The sequence below is a fragment of the Aquila chrysaetos genome, chromosome 7 (assembly GCF_900496995.4).
Source record: "Aquila chrysaetos chrysaetos chromosome 7, bAquChr1.4, whole genome shotgun sequence".
Classification (NCBI taxonomy): Eukaryota; Metazoa; Chordata; class Aves; order Accipitriformes; family Accipitridae; genus Aquila; species Aquila chrysaetos.
In genome coordinates, this window is record NC_044010.1 from 20,647,574 (window position 1) to 20,664,043 (window position 16,470).

Genomic DNA, 16,470 nt, shown 5'->3' on the forward strand with positions numbered 1-16,470 from the left:
TAGTAGCCCCAGTGGTGATGTTTAGCTGGTAAATACTTGTAATCCAGTCTGGAGAGGTTACTGTTGAACTGCCCTGGGAAATGGATGAAATAGTCTGAGGAGGAGCAAAGCTTAATATGCATCCTCTGGCAGGGAGAGGAAAACACTGAGATGGGAACAGGTTGCCCAAGTAGTTTTCCCTGAGGAAACAGTAGTATTGTGGGCTTTGGCCTTGAGTTTGTAACTTAAATTGATATGCAAAGACAAAGCTTAAATAACTTTTTTTAAATTTATTGCTGTTCTTTAATCCTCTTTCTCTGTGTTGTTTGAGTTTCTGTGGACAGTTTTTGATTTTGTGTTTTGGTTGGGTTTTTGTTTTTTTTCTTTTTATTGCAGTCTTACATTGGTTGCATGGTTCTAGGTGTGGTGAGGCTGACAGTTTAACACAGCACATGGCGTATCACTAGTTCTGATCTTGGCAATCTAGAGTCAAAGCTTTTCTTGTTATCAAGTCCAGAATATCAAAGTGGTTAAACTCGTGTCTCTTCCAAAGCTTTCCCCACTGGGCTTTAGGGAAGTGGTTATCTAACAGATTTTTGAGTCTTGTTAATCTTACTGAAGTGAGTAAGGTTGCTGAAAAGCAGAGGAACCCTTTTGATTACAAGGGACTGAAGGGTACTTGAGGTTTTTTTCCAACTGAAACATAAAATTGTGGGCCTGTTGGCTGAATAAGCTACATACAGTTCAGTTCAGTCAAAGTCTTATTTTGCCATTAACTGTAAGGTGGGTAAATCATAATTGCATTTAACTTAATAAGAACTGCCAAATATAACATATTCCTGATTATTTTTTAACATTCTGTAAAAATGCAATTAATAATTGTGCTAAAAGTTCTTAAATGATAATGCATGGTGTATTAATTTGCTAATATTGTGAAGCTATGGGAACAGCAATCCTTACTGTACTGGAAAATCCTCCATTATCCTTCCTACAAAAACATTCTTCAAAGAGGTTCAGGGAGGTAGCTTCAGAAAACTGCGGTTTCTTCAGGTTTGTTGTTTTCCGGCTAAACAAGTCATGTTGGCAGATAATTGGTTTGGGCATGAAGTTTCTACATAAAGATGAGTAAGGATTTCTTTAGCAATTATCTCCTGTAACAGCAATTTGGGATTACCAGCTGGTATTTTGTATGTTGGGTTTTTATGTTTTGTTGTTAATGTCAACAGCTGCTGTCTCAAAAAGCATCCTAGCATCTCTTTAAATGGTCACTGGAGTCTTGTGAAGCATGAGGTTGCCCCACATACTTCTGAGGGGTGCTTGCCCAGTAGCCTAACCTTCACCCTGAGGAACCATGCTTTTTGCTTGTGATGATACTGAGGCCACTTCAGTCTTATGTTTGGAATCACTGCTGTTCTATGGGGTGTGTGGCACCTGTGTGGGCATTACCACCTCGCTTGCTGGCTTCAGGGGGGGCTGTAGTGGTCTTTTTGCATACAATGTGATTTTTTGCAGTGCTTATGTTTAGCTAAGGGTTTGGGCACTGAAGTTCAAAATTACAGTTCTGAAGTCACGTTTGTTACTAGCTTGCAAAGCAAACTGCGGTATGCTTACAGGGCACAGTGCCCTTTAATTCTGACATGTCTTTAATGCTGTCAGAACCTTATTCCTGACTATCTGTATGCCCATAATAGCTTTAATGTATCAACATTTTCTGTTAAGTATTCACACATATGAAAAGTCTCTATTGGAACTACGTATTTGGCCGTCTTGCTCTATGGAATTAGCTCACCTATGGGAGCGTAGGTTCCTTGGCTTAAAGTAAATAAAAAATTAGATTCATAACACTAGCAAATATCACTAGCTTATCTGCCAGTTTGCCGCAAGTAAAATGGGCAATGAGGGCCATTTACATGTTCTGCATCGTGGTGGTTACTTTGTCACTTTTGAATGCTACTTTGTCTTTGATCCCATTAGCAATGTAATTAACTCTTGGAGAGCTTAATTTGGTTGGGGGAGGGAATCTCCTTCCATTGATGACAACTGTCAGCAGCCTTTACCTTGTTTTGCATTTGAAAGCGTACCTATTGAAAACAGTCTGTGAAAAACCTCTATGCGAATAATGTGTTTAAAGCTAAGGCAGATCTCTTGGCTCTGGCAAACAAACTCTAGGAAGTTGTAAATCAAATATCGAGGCCCAAATCTCTGCTGTAACATGAATATTACCAAGTTTTTATGTTAGTTTTGTGAAATCTTACACTAGAGAGACCATATCTTTCTGAAGCAGATAGCATCACTGAGCTAATTCAAAGGGGAAACTGAGACCTGTGAAGATACGGCTATTGTGGAACTAGATAAGGACAGAAAGAGTTTGAGGATGTACCTGGGACTTGGCTTGATGAGGGAAATGCAGTAATAAAAGTTCCTACGTGATTGTGGCTTTTAATGCACTTACGGAAATAGGCTAGCCTATCCTGAGATGCTACCTGTTCTATGGCTGGGGTGAAAGTGTGTGAAATAGTACCTGATATCCTTGGAAATGCTTTAAGAAACACAAGGAAGTTCAACTATAACAATGCTGGTTTTAATTGTCATTTTACCTATGAGCAGGGTTCACAGTTAAATTTTATCTATAGTTGCTGCAGAAGCAATTAAGAGAATATAGGCAGCACTTTTTAAGATAATATGATCTTCTGTCACTGCAGCATTCTTTCATAAGTCTTGATTTTGCTTTCTTTAGTACTGAATGCTAAGTGAATTTGGGTATTAAAGACCATTTCTGATGAACTGTGATGAAGGGCAAGACCCCTGGTCCATAGTGCTCCCCTTGCACTGTCTGGTTGATATGAGGAGTGGAAATTAAGGATTAGGGTAGGAATGTAGGCACAGAGGATTGCGCTTCATCTAGTGCTTTCAGTTGTTCTAGCTAAGATTAATATGTACAAAACATAGGTCTGGGGCACACTGTCAAGGAGCTGGTACTTGCTGGGAACTCCTCCAAGTGGCCTGAGCAAGGAGCTGAATGTAAGCTATTGCATCCTGTCAGCATAAGTGGTGCATTCTTGCAGCTGTAACAGAAGAGCTATTTTCAGTGAAATTGGAATAAGCAATACACGCAGTAGTCTTTGAAGAGTTAAGTTTTAGCTGTGATAAAGACAAATTGTTTCCTTATGACTGGATTATAACAATAAGATTGTAATGGTGAGCTCAAAACAGCTTTAGCTAGCTATAGGTCATCTTCTTCAACACATCCCCACTTTTTGCAGTTCACTATTTCCTCTGTGACTGAACTTGATTTTAAGTGAAACTGCAATGCTGGCAAATGCTGGAGAGCTGTGGAAGTTGGGCTCCCCTCTCCTTAGTGTCATTGCAGAAAGCCAACTGCTAGAACATGAGCTCACCACACTACGAATTTTTTAGTTTTTCTTTTGTCTTTTCCAGACAGCTGAGTAATTGCCTGTTCTCTTAGGTATAGAGCCTTGTGAATGATTGTCTTGTTGCTTGCCTGACAGATGCTAAACCTGCTATAAATTAAGTTGTCTGCTGGTTTTACCAGGCGAGTGGGGCTGCATTAGTCAATAGTTGAGCTAATGGAGAAATAGAAGGAGGAACGTGGAAGGTTCACTGGAACATGAACTAAAAACTTAGTCCTGGGAGCCTTCACGGATTGGGTTGGGTTTGGTTTTGTTTTGTTTGCCACTGATGATTTTTTTTTTGTGGAAGTTGATGCAGCTCAAGTGGAAAAGTCATCCCAGATTTCTTTCTATTGCTGCTTACTAGATGGGGGGCCAAAGAATCAGCAGGAAGGAGTTGCCTTTTTGCAGGTTCCAGCGCTACCCTTTGCTGATACAAGGCAGATTATAGTGCAGAGCTGTTGGCTAAGCTTGGGGAAACTGGGTCAGTATACTGTTCTCTATATGTATGGCCACCTCTGGCAGGTATTTTCTTGCATGCATGAGCCTGTCTGCTTAGCATTGATAAGATCATTGAATAGCCATGGTAGTTCCTAATGAGAGCAGAGGCTGGATACATCTGAATTGATGGTCTTCAACTTGCTTTTGTACATCTTCAAGTTGCAATACTAAAACCACTGACTAAATACTGTGAAACTTTCTTTCACATAAGTATTATCAAGTCAAGGACTTAATATTCAATGTTTAATCACACTTATAATGTCCTGTTTGTCTACAAAACAGTTGCATTCTGCAGAAGGCATTGATTAAACTTCATTGTGAAACTATTTCTGTAGGTTTGCTGTTTCCTCAGCTATGCTTTTTACCAAGCGTGTCATTACCCCTTCCACAACAGAACCTTCTGGAAAGGAGCAAAAGCTTTAGGGGGGAAAGGCGGGGAGCTTTTGTCATTTTAAATTTCTCACAGATTGCTCAGGGTAGCAAAACAATGAATGTTTCATTATTACCACAATAGATTAAAACATCTGCAATAAATAATGCTGATGGCTATTTGTGATGGCATGAAGTATTGTTTTTGTTCTCTTTTATAAAATTACAGCTCATTAACTGTCATAAAGCAAAGATACCATAAATAAAACAACTAGTAGTGTTTCATTTCCCAGAAATGTGAAAGCCTGCTGGTTGGGAACTTTGAAAAGTTTGTTTTCACAGCTGGAACAGTCAAATATCTGAATATGTTGGGGTCTGTCACTTCTGTGGCCAGAGAAATTATGAGGATTCAAACAGTTTTGTTTGTCCTCTTCACAAGGCTAGTATTGCTCTTCTAATCACAAAGTGCTTTTTATTTAGCCCAGAAGACACCTGTATTGATCAGCAAGTATATATATATATTTAAGTACAGCAGTAATTATAGAAGGGTTGTTATTTCCAAAAAATAATTGGAAAACTCTGCCTGAGTTCCACTATGCTACTAACCATGGAGTAGTTGCCCAGATATCCCCACATTGAACCCAATAACTTGTATTTATAAAGGTGTTTCAAGAAAAGGCCTAATCTTAACTGTAACTTGTTTATAATAATCCAATTGGTCCTTCATCAGAGATCACCTCATCTCACCTGAAATTGCAGCAGTTTTATATGCTCTCAGTTTTCAAGCTCTGAGAATAGACTTACAGTGGCCCACTTACCTCACAGATGTGCAATGATATAACTTCAGATTTGTTTCCAATTTATTTGCCATAGACAGCTTCTACAGGAAAAAAGTTCATTTGAAAAGTAAAATAATTAGAAACATACCTTGTTGTCTCAAGTTCTGAATGATAGTTCAAGTTTCCAGTCCCAGATTTTATCCTGTGAGGCTCGGTATTTGTGACAGATATAATCATGTGGTAGTTATGGGATAGCTAAGAATTTTTTCACCAGCCAGGACATGAGCTGGGTTCGTGCTGGAGCTGTGGACTGCACACATGCTGTGTCTCGTTGTGGGATGCTTGAGCCCACAGCTGTAGACTGCACAATAGGAAATCCTCCTCTGGATTTAACATTTCTCAACAGAATGGCTAAATTTGTACTTTGGCTATAGCCGTCTGTGTTTTGAAACAACAGAGTGGTGTACAGAACTCTTTGTTCCTGAGGCAATTTAGGATTAGATTAAAAAAACTTGTCTGGCAGTCTGAACCAAAGTGCTCAGTTGCCTGCACAGTGTTATCCTCCAGTTCAAGGTCCAGCAGACATCAGGTGACAGGTTTCTGGGGGTTGTGGGTGGTTTTTTTTTGTTGTTGTTGTTTTTTCTGGGGGTGAGGAGGGGATTTTTTTTTTTATTTATTTTTTTAAATGCATGAAAGAAGATGCTTCTGTGACCACAAGCAGTTGTGTTGTAGAATTCTCTCATGAAGGAGAGCATGGAGGCTGGAAACTAGCAGGAACCCAAACAAGTTCTGAAAAAATATCTTTAAGACTGCACGGAAGGAGGAAAAAAAACTAAAAACCTAAGCACACTTAATAAAAAATATCTCTGGTGTAGTAAGTGTCTGTAGAGCACATCACCATGTACAGGATACTGATAATTCAGGGGAAGTATCAGTTCTGCATTGAAGTCCAAACACTTACTTGGACACCTGTCTGAAAGAGGATACTTGGCTCTTTGATTTGCCATCTGCTGATTAATCCTCTTGATGTTAATATTTATTCCTCTTTTTGAAACTATACCAATATAGAATTATTTTCTAAATTAATTTGGAGTTAAGCCCATTTTACAGCTAAGATTCTGTATGTTTTACTAGTTTGGCATATCCTTTCTATGCCATGTTTTTAAAAATGCATTTCTAGATGAGGAGTTCAATACAGATTTCAGAAAGAAAAGATTATAATATGCTTTGAGTGATTTGACTAGCTATTTCACCTTTAAATTGTGGAGAAGAAAGGCTGGGATAATAGATGGGTTTCTATATTCTCAGCAGCATACAGCTATGTTTCAGAAAAAACCAGTCCATTATATGAAAAGGGATGATACGTGTGGGTATCGTAAAGGAGGGTGGTGTTTGTTGGTTGGTTTTCTTTTTTTTTCTTTTCTCTCCTTGCTTCTTTGTTATAATTAACTTGACATCTTTCAGACTTAGGCACAAATTCTAGCTGAGCTGACCACATACACTAGCTGTGCTTTTACTGTCTCTCTGTGTGTGTTTAAAATATATATTAAAAAAAAAAAAAAAATCTGCTTGTTGAAAATATCAGCTGCTCCAAGTGAATGTGCATACGTCAATGCTGTGCAACACAGCTTTAGGCAGCGGTAGTAGCCAGAGCCCTGGAAGCAGCCTAGTCCTACTGCAACTGGTCCGAGCAGGGACTTCTCAGCTGCTTCTAAGTCTCCAGCTATTTGTTCAGAACTAGCTAAGATATTTCTGCACTCAGATCAATAAGATATGGTGCAGTGCAGATGTTCTTTGCTGTATGAAACTTGGCAAGACTGTGGGGAGTAGATTTCAGTGGTCTGAAACTTTTTGAATAAAAAGAGCATCTCTGCCACTTCAGCAGTATCAAGGCTTGTTAAGAATTCTCTGGTTTCACAGATAGAAAACAGATACAGATTCATATCCATACTTACTTCAGCGTAGGAACTCTGGTCACTACAAATGCTTAATATCACTAAAGAACAACTCTGTATTGCGTGAACCTATTCACTGATTTGTAAACCTAAAGAGACCTTTGCCTTTCATTCCAGAAAGGCTGTGAAATGTGAAAGGAAAGTGTCTCCAAGCAATTTATCCTTCAAGGGCTTGTCACCGCAATGCAGAACATGCAGATCTAAGGAGAATTTGTGTGCGTCTGTGCTGGTGTGATACACAATTATCCCAGTGGACCATAACTTAATTTACACCCTGAAACGTGCTAGACAACCTGCCCAAATCTGGGAGATCCTGGCACTGAGCCCTCTATCTGTACCTTCTCTCACCTACTCTGGAGTTATTTTATCTTCTATCATAACAGATAGGAAGGAAGTAATCTCTAAAGGAACACTTGTTCCTACTGAGCAGTCTAAATGACATCTGTGAGCATGACATGCAGACACAGCAGTTCCTGTCTGCTGCAGAATCTGAGTGCTCACAACTAATTGCAGCTGAGGTTGACTGAGGACATTCAAAACAGAGTATTTTACACCTCAAGGCCATTGGATTGTTTTTATTCATGCAGCATCCCTGAAAAACATTGCTTGTGTGACACTAGGGAAAAACCTGCAGAGAAATCGCATGGGATGCAAGAATGTGTGTGTGTACACACATGTTTTTATATATAAATATACACACGCACATAATATAGTTAGAATACAGCACGGCAGAGATAAGATGCCTAAAGACATAGGGCTGGGAAGCTGGTATTACCCTGCTATAAATGGCCATTGCTGAGGCTCCAGCTTACACCTTAATACTCCTGGGATGCCCTTAGAGCTGAGGCTAACAGACCAACTGTGCGTTGTGGACTGTGGGGTTTCTTGGGTGGGGAAGTGTTAAGTCTCTAGTGATGATCCCATGTCTGGAATGATTTGCAAATCAGCTGTATATGATGCGTACAGGATACTACCGATGGTAATACTTCTAATTACTATCTACTCAAAAATGCAGAGTAATGAATAAAGCCATCTGAAATGCCAGGAATAAAGAATTTTCTCAGTGACCTACAGATGGCAGACCAATGTAACAGATGAGCTATATGCTTGAAGCATATTTCTCTGAATATTAGAAACATAGTACACCCTATTTATGAAGGTTTTCATGGAGAAAGAGGTCTTAACTGGGTCACTATAGAATGTAAGCACTTGAGCAGTTTCTTGCTCTGCTTCAGAATATGTTCAAGATCTTTTGCTTTGTGCTATAAATTGTGTTCAAAACTAAATCCAAAAGCTCTGAGCTGGAAATGTTTTAAGTATTGTTGGACTTCCCTAAAGATGTTGGTAACTAAGCCCAAATTTTCCAAAGATGGGCATGTACAGGAGCATGCATAGATTTGCTTGTACGAAGTTTATGCCTTCAAATTACTCCAAGTATTTTCTTAATAAGAATGCTGCACTTGTTTCCACTGACATCCTACTTATGTTTTGTGTAAATCTAGGTTGTTTGGTTTTTTTCCTATGGAAGGCAGCACTAGATAAAACTTCTGGTTGACATTTTGGTCATTTAATAAAAACCAAAAATTCTTTAAGAAGCATTTGGTCTGGAGGAAGGAAGAATCATAGATACAATAAAGCTTTTGTTTTCACTTCCTCTTGGGTACTGAACTTTAGTGGATGATTTGATACATTTCTGCATCTTTAGATCATAAAAGCTGTAATTCCAGAAGCACAAAAAAGAGCAATTCTTTTGCTTCACTTGGAGAAAAAGAAATTATTGAGGGGGGGATATTAAGAAAATGTGTGGTTTATCAACCTTGTTGTTCAGTGAATATCTAACAGAAAAGACATCTTAAACTCCGTACTCTTTCAAGTGTTTTTTTATTTATTATATAATACAATTTAAAAGGGGTTGGAAGAGAAAAGGTGTTGTAGGTCATACCCCTTCCATAATTTTTTTTTTAGATGGCTAGAAAGACAAACTCTCCTTAGTTGAGTGTTTTAGTTTGGGGGTTTTTTTATGACTGTAGATTGAAATAGACATATTTAAAATATTGCAAAAGATGGAAGTGATTACAACCTGCTGCGCAAGGCCCTACTCAGGAAATTGAAGAACAGGGGCTTAAAAGTAGTCCCCAAACAATGGGCTTAACAGACTCTCTCAAAAAATTCTTTGACAACTTTTTTTTTTTTTTTTAACTAGAAAATACTCAGTTTCAACCAAGTGACTGGAAAATATTTTGCTATATTCTTGAACTGTTTTCTATTATGGAAATCAAACAAACTGTCATGCTGGATTATCCTTCAGACAAGGAGAAAGAACACTGGTTGAAGCTGCACGCAGGTCTGTCGTCTGTGCTCTGCTGTGCTGTTGTAGTTAAACCTGACCTAACTGTCTCCTAATCCAAAAGTGTTGTTCTGGCTGTTTAAAAACCTAGTGAAGCAAAAAAACCTAATTATTTTGGGTGGTATATATTGAACACGGAAAGTGGCAGGAGGGTTGTATATGGTCTCTCTAAGCTGCTCTTGTGCTGAGAAACCATGACAGAGGGGAGTCGTGGTCTGCTCTGGCTGATCTGCATTATCTGTCACACATGTGTTGGAGCAGGAAAAGAATGAATCTCCCAGTATATTAACTTCAAATGTGACAGGGAAGTGTCTGGTTACATAAAATCTGCTACAAAGATGAAATGTGGAAGAGGCTGCAAAGGTGGCCCCTTAACTTTGCTATATGTCAATGCAAGAGCCTTATCTCTCTCATAAGGTAGATGTTATTTGACAAAAACTGTCTTGAAGATCTGCTTGTATCAGAAGTCCAAGTAAGAATGCTGAGGAAGGTGGTGAGACTAATGATGCACCCTCATATTAGGGATGGAGCATCAATCTGGCACGTGCCTGGCTGATGGTTAGGTTGCTTTTTGATTTGTGGTGGTTTGGTTTTGGTTTGTTGTGTGGGGGGTTTTTGTTTTTTTTTTTTTTTAACTCAGAATTATATGCAATCAGAACAAAACGGGGGAGATAATCGTGCTTTGAAAATGGCTTCTGTCATGACACTAAGCTTTGCTGTCTCCTGAGGTTTCTCAAACACCAAGAAGCAAATGACATGAAGTGATTAAATGTGAAAACTGATCAAGTAAGTTCTGCAAGTCTTTGTTGGCTCACAGGAAGGGGCTTCTGAATCAATGCTAGGGTGATGAACTGGCATCATACAAAATGAACAGCATACTGAAAAATTATGATTTAATGAGTCCACAGTCTGTGACTTCCAGCCTCAGAACCAGGATTTCAGGTGACTAAACTGTGACTTGTATTTTCTCACACTGTTTCTCACACTTTTAGAAGAGATAGGGGTTCTGACCCATTTTCTTTCTTCTTCACACTGCAGAAACACTGCTTTCTCTCCCATATGCCAGCATATAGTATTCTTCCAGCAACAACTGTATAGTCCAAGTTACTTTGAAAGGTAATACTTACAATGTGCTTTCCCTATAATATGACCTAGCAGTTACAAAACAGGAGGTTAGTGAAGATTATAGGAACAGCTGTCTGCTTTATGCCACTCCCACGCATTCCCTGAGCCAAACTTTGAGGACCTGACAAAGCAAGGCATATTAGAGCCAAAATCTTTTCAAGGATCCATGTGTACATAAAGAAGTCAAAATAAATTGGGCAGTTGTGAATCATACTTCTTTATAGTTTACTCTAACTAGATTACCATGACTCCGACATCCCTAGTTTGCAAGCAAAAATATGTGCTGCTGCTTTTCCCAAGCTACTCTGCGGAGATGTTTCCCCGGGCACCTATACAGGGAGAAAGAGAAACTGAACCAGGATCAGTTCTGTTATTTCTCTCCAAAACATTCATTTACTTAGAGTGCAGGGAAAGCGTAAACCAGTTCTTTTTCTTCTTCGTATGTCTTTGATTTTTATTTTTTCCTATAATAGTAAGTACAAGCTCTGAACCTGCAGTTTACTGTGTGCATATGGACAGCTGCACCTGCATGGAGCCATGCTGACTTCAGTGAGGTATCACGTAGGCACAGCAAGCTGCCCACCCGTAAGTTGTAAATCTCAGGATGAGAAATTTAACTTGTTTATTTAGTGTTCTTGAAGGAGTAAGGCATTGGAAAGTGCCTGTAGGGTGTCAGCAGGTGCCATATGCATTTTCCCACACAATCTTGCCAATGCACAGCATTCCTGACCTGTAACTACCCTCCTTGTGCATATGGAGTTCAAGCTGATGACCATCCAGAACTGTGCTGCTTGCATTGAGGTAAGGGCAAAGCAAGTCTTGCTGTGCTAACTCCATCTTGTAATTGGTATTATACTGCTCAAAGGCAAATGAATGGAATGCAACTTCCAAACTTCATTCTGTTTAAAATCAAATGCATTGATTTTTGTTGCTATTTTCTTAGTTGTTTTTTTGTTGTTCTTGCTGCAGTTCAGTTTTTGCCTGGATGTGAGGTTCTAGGGACAAGTTGTTCTTTACAGCAAGATAACAAGTAAAGATACTGAGCTGTAAGGGGAAAGCAGCATTGCCAATGCACCTTGCAAGTAACACAAGAAACCACATCCACCTGTTCTAACCTGGCTGTGCAAACTCACATGTGTTTTATCCATCTTATCTAAGAGTCACAAGTCTGGCTTACTTGGGTACCACCAGCAAAGGAGACTGTACCCAAACAGTGGCTGCTTCTGGCCCTGGGCCAGGCTTCTCACATGCAGAAGAAGAGTTGTGCCTTCTGCCGCACCTCTCTCCTCTCAAGTATCAAACTTGCATCGAAAAGTTTGTGATGCAGCTTACCCTCATTCTGCCTTCAGCTGTCATCATTCTGTCTTGACTGATGCAATTAGTTCTACTTCCAAATAATTCATTTTTTAATGTAGAGGTATTAAAACAATGATGTGCAGTGTAACATGGGGCCAAATTAATTGTTGGAAACTGTTTCCTGTAACTGAGTTTCACTATGTTTTCAGGTTTGTCTAGGGTTTGACTCAGATTTGTTTCAATATTTAATCAGGACTAAAAACTGCTCTCTTAGGGCTATATCAAGCTTCTGTGTTTTGAGAAGACTGCAAATAATTATCAGGAGTTGGGTAATTAAATACATAGTAATTTGTGTCTTCTTCAACTGAAATTTCAGAAGGAGAGTGTTTATCTGAAGATATGAAGTAGATAAAAGAATCAGTAGAGTACACTAAGTAGACTTTTGGTAGGCAGAGGCATACTTCTTGTTATGAAAGAGTTAACATCTGTGGGGAAGCCTGTGTTGGGTTCTTTAGTCAAACAGCCCGAGATAGACCAAAATGCTTTCAAACACTAATGGATCAAGTTTTTTAGAACACAAACTAGGCCATTTAACTGTCAAAATAACACCAAACTCAAATGTTCTAGGTAAGACAGAATAAAAACACAAAGGGTTTAACCAGGACTGTATCCTTTCTCGCTGTGTCCATGCAGCATGTGTCTGGTCTTCGTCATGTTCTCTGCTCCAGTCCAGCGTATGGCTGAGCACGCTGCTGCCTGCTTCTCTCGGCAGTCGTTCAGCTGCGTTGTGCAGCAGCCAGCTGCAAGCTGTATTCTGTGGTTTTGTCTTTGATAGTCACTTTCTGTTATAACTTTTAGGCACTAAGTTCTACTGCATTCTCTTACAAAGAAATGAAAAGGAACTCTGACAAGTCTTTGGTACTGTAATTTCGAAGAACAGGATGTGCATGACCATAGTTGAGCAACTCCTTTCATGCTTCTCAATTAGCCTGTAATATGTTTGTGATTTAATTTCCATTAAGTGTCGGTAGCAGACGAATCTCTCTTAAAATTCGGAAGAGGCAAACAAATTACTGCCTTATTATCAAGTAATTTTAGCACAGGTTGAGCAGAACCTAAAGCAAGCTGATCTTGTTCTAAATCAAGGGTGCAAGCTGGTAGGCAGGTTTATGCGGAAGGGGCTGGGAACTTAAATATTTGTCTTTTCTGCAACTGTGCATTGATCCTTGTCTGAATAAATAATCATCCTGTTATATGATAGGAGAATAGCAGATCACACATCATGTGAAGGATTATGATGGCATATGCAGTAAACGTTTCTTTTTTAAAAAGGCTTTTGGGGACACCTGCTTGATTTTTTTGTTTTTCTCCAAAGCTGTTTTTGGATAAGCTCAATTACACCCAACTTGGATGGCTGCAAAGTTTCACCATTGATCCTGAATGTCTAAATCACTCTTGAATACCCTGGATATCTTTTTTTTCTATTGGTTTGTGCGCAGTGATGTGTTTGGTTGGTTGTTTTTGTTGTCTTTTTTTTTTTTTTTTTTTTTGTAGTTGGTATACTGAAGACTTTGTTAGAACAGTGGCATATAGGGGAACATCATGATAAACTGTCTTGCTGTGTATTTTCCGAAGTGCAAGTGAACTCCATTAAAACTAATGGTGACATCTTGAAGGAGCATTCCTGCTATATAACAACTGCCATAAAAGTTTTTGCAGTTGTTAAAATGTTTTTTCATGGGCATCTGTACAACAAACTGAAATAATGTACAGTAATTTTCTTGTTTCTGTTTGTCTCTTGCTGGTTTCCATTGGTAGTGCTCTTACCTCAGTGATTCAATTCTACTTGAACTTTGTATGGTATTTTAAGGTAAATTAAACAGTTATGATCTTTGCCCAAGTAAAATTCCTTCCTATTTTTTTACCATACTGTAAACATTTAATGCTTCTTCAGTTCTTTCATTACTTGTTTCAGACGAACAAGACAAATATAATATAGCATATGTTCATATAGTATTTGCTTGGGCATGTCTCTCTTCTCAGGAAAGAGCTGAAAGCAGCTGCAAATACATAGAGTATCTTTCCTTTTATGCTCTGCAGTTGCCCAGACTAGCGATAGCTCTTTGGCTGTCTTTGAAGACAGAATTCAGCTTGCCTAAGTGTGTATGGTTTTTGTGACTTTAAGTCACCTTAGAGTATCCTTCCTAGTTTCCAACTGCTTTTCTGAATTGTCATTGATGTCCCATAGGCCCTGCCTCATGCCAGCTATACATGGGATGTCTGGGATACCTTAGGGCAAATGAAGTAGCCAGCTGGAGAGTAGGAGGAATATCATAAGCCATACAAATGTCACCAGGCACTGGGGTTTAGGCAACTGCATGCAATAAAATTAGGCAAATCTTTGCACTGTAGTCAAACAGTATTGTGAGATCTGTAATACTCAGTTTTTTCCTTGATGTTATTCTTTCCAAGGGTAATGTGCTTATCAAAGGGATGTTACTAGAGTGATAAGCATAATATCAGATATAATGTTTCCTCTGTTTAAAATCAGTGCTCTGAGAAAGAGTAGAAACTGTGATCTGAAAAACAGCTGAACTCTATACCCCAAAAGAAACCAAGGCCTCTTTTATCATAGGGTCACATCAAATTCAGCAGTGGCAGACTTTGATACTTAAACCACTGGAGTCTTGTTCATAGTCACCTTGCTGCACTTCAGTTAATAACGCTTATACTCTTAATTTCTGTGCCAGATGGAGGTAGTCTATATACACATATTAGAAAAGATGGTAAAATGCAATCTGTGCTGCCATTATCCCTCACAGCAGTAACTCCAACAGCAAAGAGAGCTAGACTGGGATTTGGGAACCTGTCTTGGAGACGCCATCAGTCCATGGTGACTGGTGATGTACAAAATGAAAAAAAGGATTTGGAGGAATGGCTCTGGTCTTCCATGTAGTGCTAGCAATGGGGATTTTTTTTATGGCAGGACAGAAAATCATGTCGTGTGATTGCATGTTACGATACTGCTTTTCCATTCAAATATTGTGTAGTAAGGATGATATTAATTATATCACAAAATAGGCTTTAATGTGCTCAAATGCCTTGTTCCTAGCACAAAAAGTGATTTGCAAGACTACTGTTGCACGCTGCTGCATTTTTATATGCAAACTTGGTAACTGCTAACAGAGACCTGAGGTGTCCTGGCTTCTCGTACATCACCCTTGGCTTTAATCCCTAATTCCAGGCTTGCCTTTGTTTCTGGAGTAAAATTAGGAGTTTGGTATGTTCTTTATGACCTGCAGTGGTGTAGGTCCCACATCTCACAATGGGAGGCTGTGCTGCTCAGTGGTTCAGGAGGTCATTCCACTTGAGGAAGTAAGTGCTCCTGCTTAATGGGCACTAAGGGCAGGATTCATCTTTTTCAAAGCGGCTGGAGAGAAGCACTCTGGGAGACAATTAGGGTTGTTTCTCTTCTCTGATTACGGAGGGAACATAGGAGCACCATCTTCGTAAGCTTTTGCGAGAAACTCTGATTCACGTCCACAAAAATCCCTTTTTCAGCTTGAATCTCAAGTGAATTAGGCTTTTTTCACATGTTTGATCTCAAAACATGTATGGTGAGTGAAACGATTTTTCTCATACCTTGTCAGAATTCTTCAGGATTTTTTGCTTTAACTGATTGTTTCCTGCGCTTACAGTTGAGAGGTCTTTGGTATAAGCTGCTGCGTTTAATGATATTTACTGAACAACTCTATGCCTAGTGCCTGGCTTTATGCTTTATAGACAGTGTTGTTTGTGCCCATTATAAGAGTTCACTTTTCTCTCTGGAAAATAAAGGGACTCTAACAGCTGCAGAAAGCAATGGGTTCTGCAATGCATTTTGTTAATGATTGCTTACTACTGCTAAGTACAGATGAGGGAAGGACTTAAAACTAAGACTACTCTTGTGCTTTCTTTTAGAAACACATTAATGGTATTTTAAGTAACTTGGCTGCACCTACTAATTTTAAAGAAAACATCTGATTCCTGCATGTATCTATCACATGTACAATTAGTTGCTCTTTGGTACAATCAATTAGCCCTTACAGGGGGAAGTTTCTCAATTTGAAGTTATTTGCAAGCAATACCTATGTAAGGTCTGCTTCTGCGAGGCTGTACACAAAGGGAAGTTTTTGTATTATTTGTGTAAGTTTGTCACATGTTATTAAGTTTCTTCATTTATTAATTTCTTTTCATAGAAATCTCTTAAAGAAACTAAGCAGAAAGTTAAAGCAGTGCTGGACCATACTTACTGAAGCCAAGTTTTCAAGCATAAAAAGTAGGTTTATAGCAAGATGTTGAGATACCAGGTCATTAAAATGTCTTGCAGGAAAGGATTAGGAAAACTTCTGAGCTACAGGCTGATGCCAAATGACATGGAACGTGTCTGCAAAAGTGGGCTGTAACTTGGCTTAAGAAAGTACAGGTAGCACAGAGCCCAGCTCATGGCTTGATGTGAAGATCTGTTATAGGTTAGGCAGTATGCAAAAAATCTTTGTTTCATTTAGCCTATATGTGCACAGTTGATCAGAAGAGAAATTGTACTGTCTTGTGAGGAAATGTTCCCGATGTCACTAGAAAAGGCTTGTGAGGAGGGGAATGCTTTTTGGGGCTGTGACTGAGGCTGAAGCTGAAGATACGCTTGGAGCATTTCAAGATTGAGTCACCAT

At 39.1% G+C, this 16,470-nt stretch overlaps 1 protein-coding gene and 1 long non-coding RNA gene across 7 annotated transcripts in view; one reads left to right on the forward strand and one right to left on the reverse strand.

The window, feature by feature from the left end:
- The window catches only part of LOC115343744, a 53,300-nt gene extending 47,891 nt beyond the window's left edge, over positions 1-5,409 (reverse strand). Inside the window, exon 1 of the long non-coding RNA XR_003924265.2 lies at positions 5,187-5,409. This is a non-coding gene — a long non-coding RNA (uncharacterized LOC115343744). The remainder of the gene's footprint in view (positions 1-5,186) is intronic.
- ROBO1 (roundabout guidance receptor 1) overlaps positions 1-16,470 on the forward strand; it is a 764,721-nt gene that overhangs the window by 240,303 nt on the left and 507,948 nt on the right. The gene's annotated exons all lie outside the window — the stretch shown is intronic.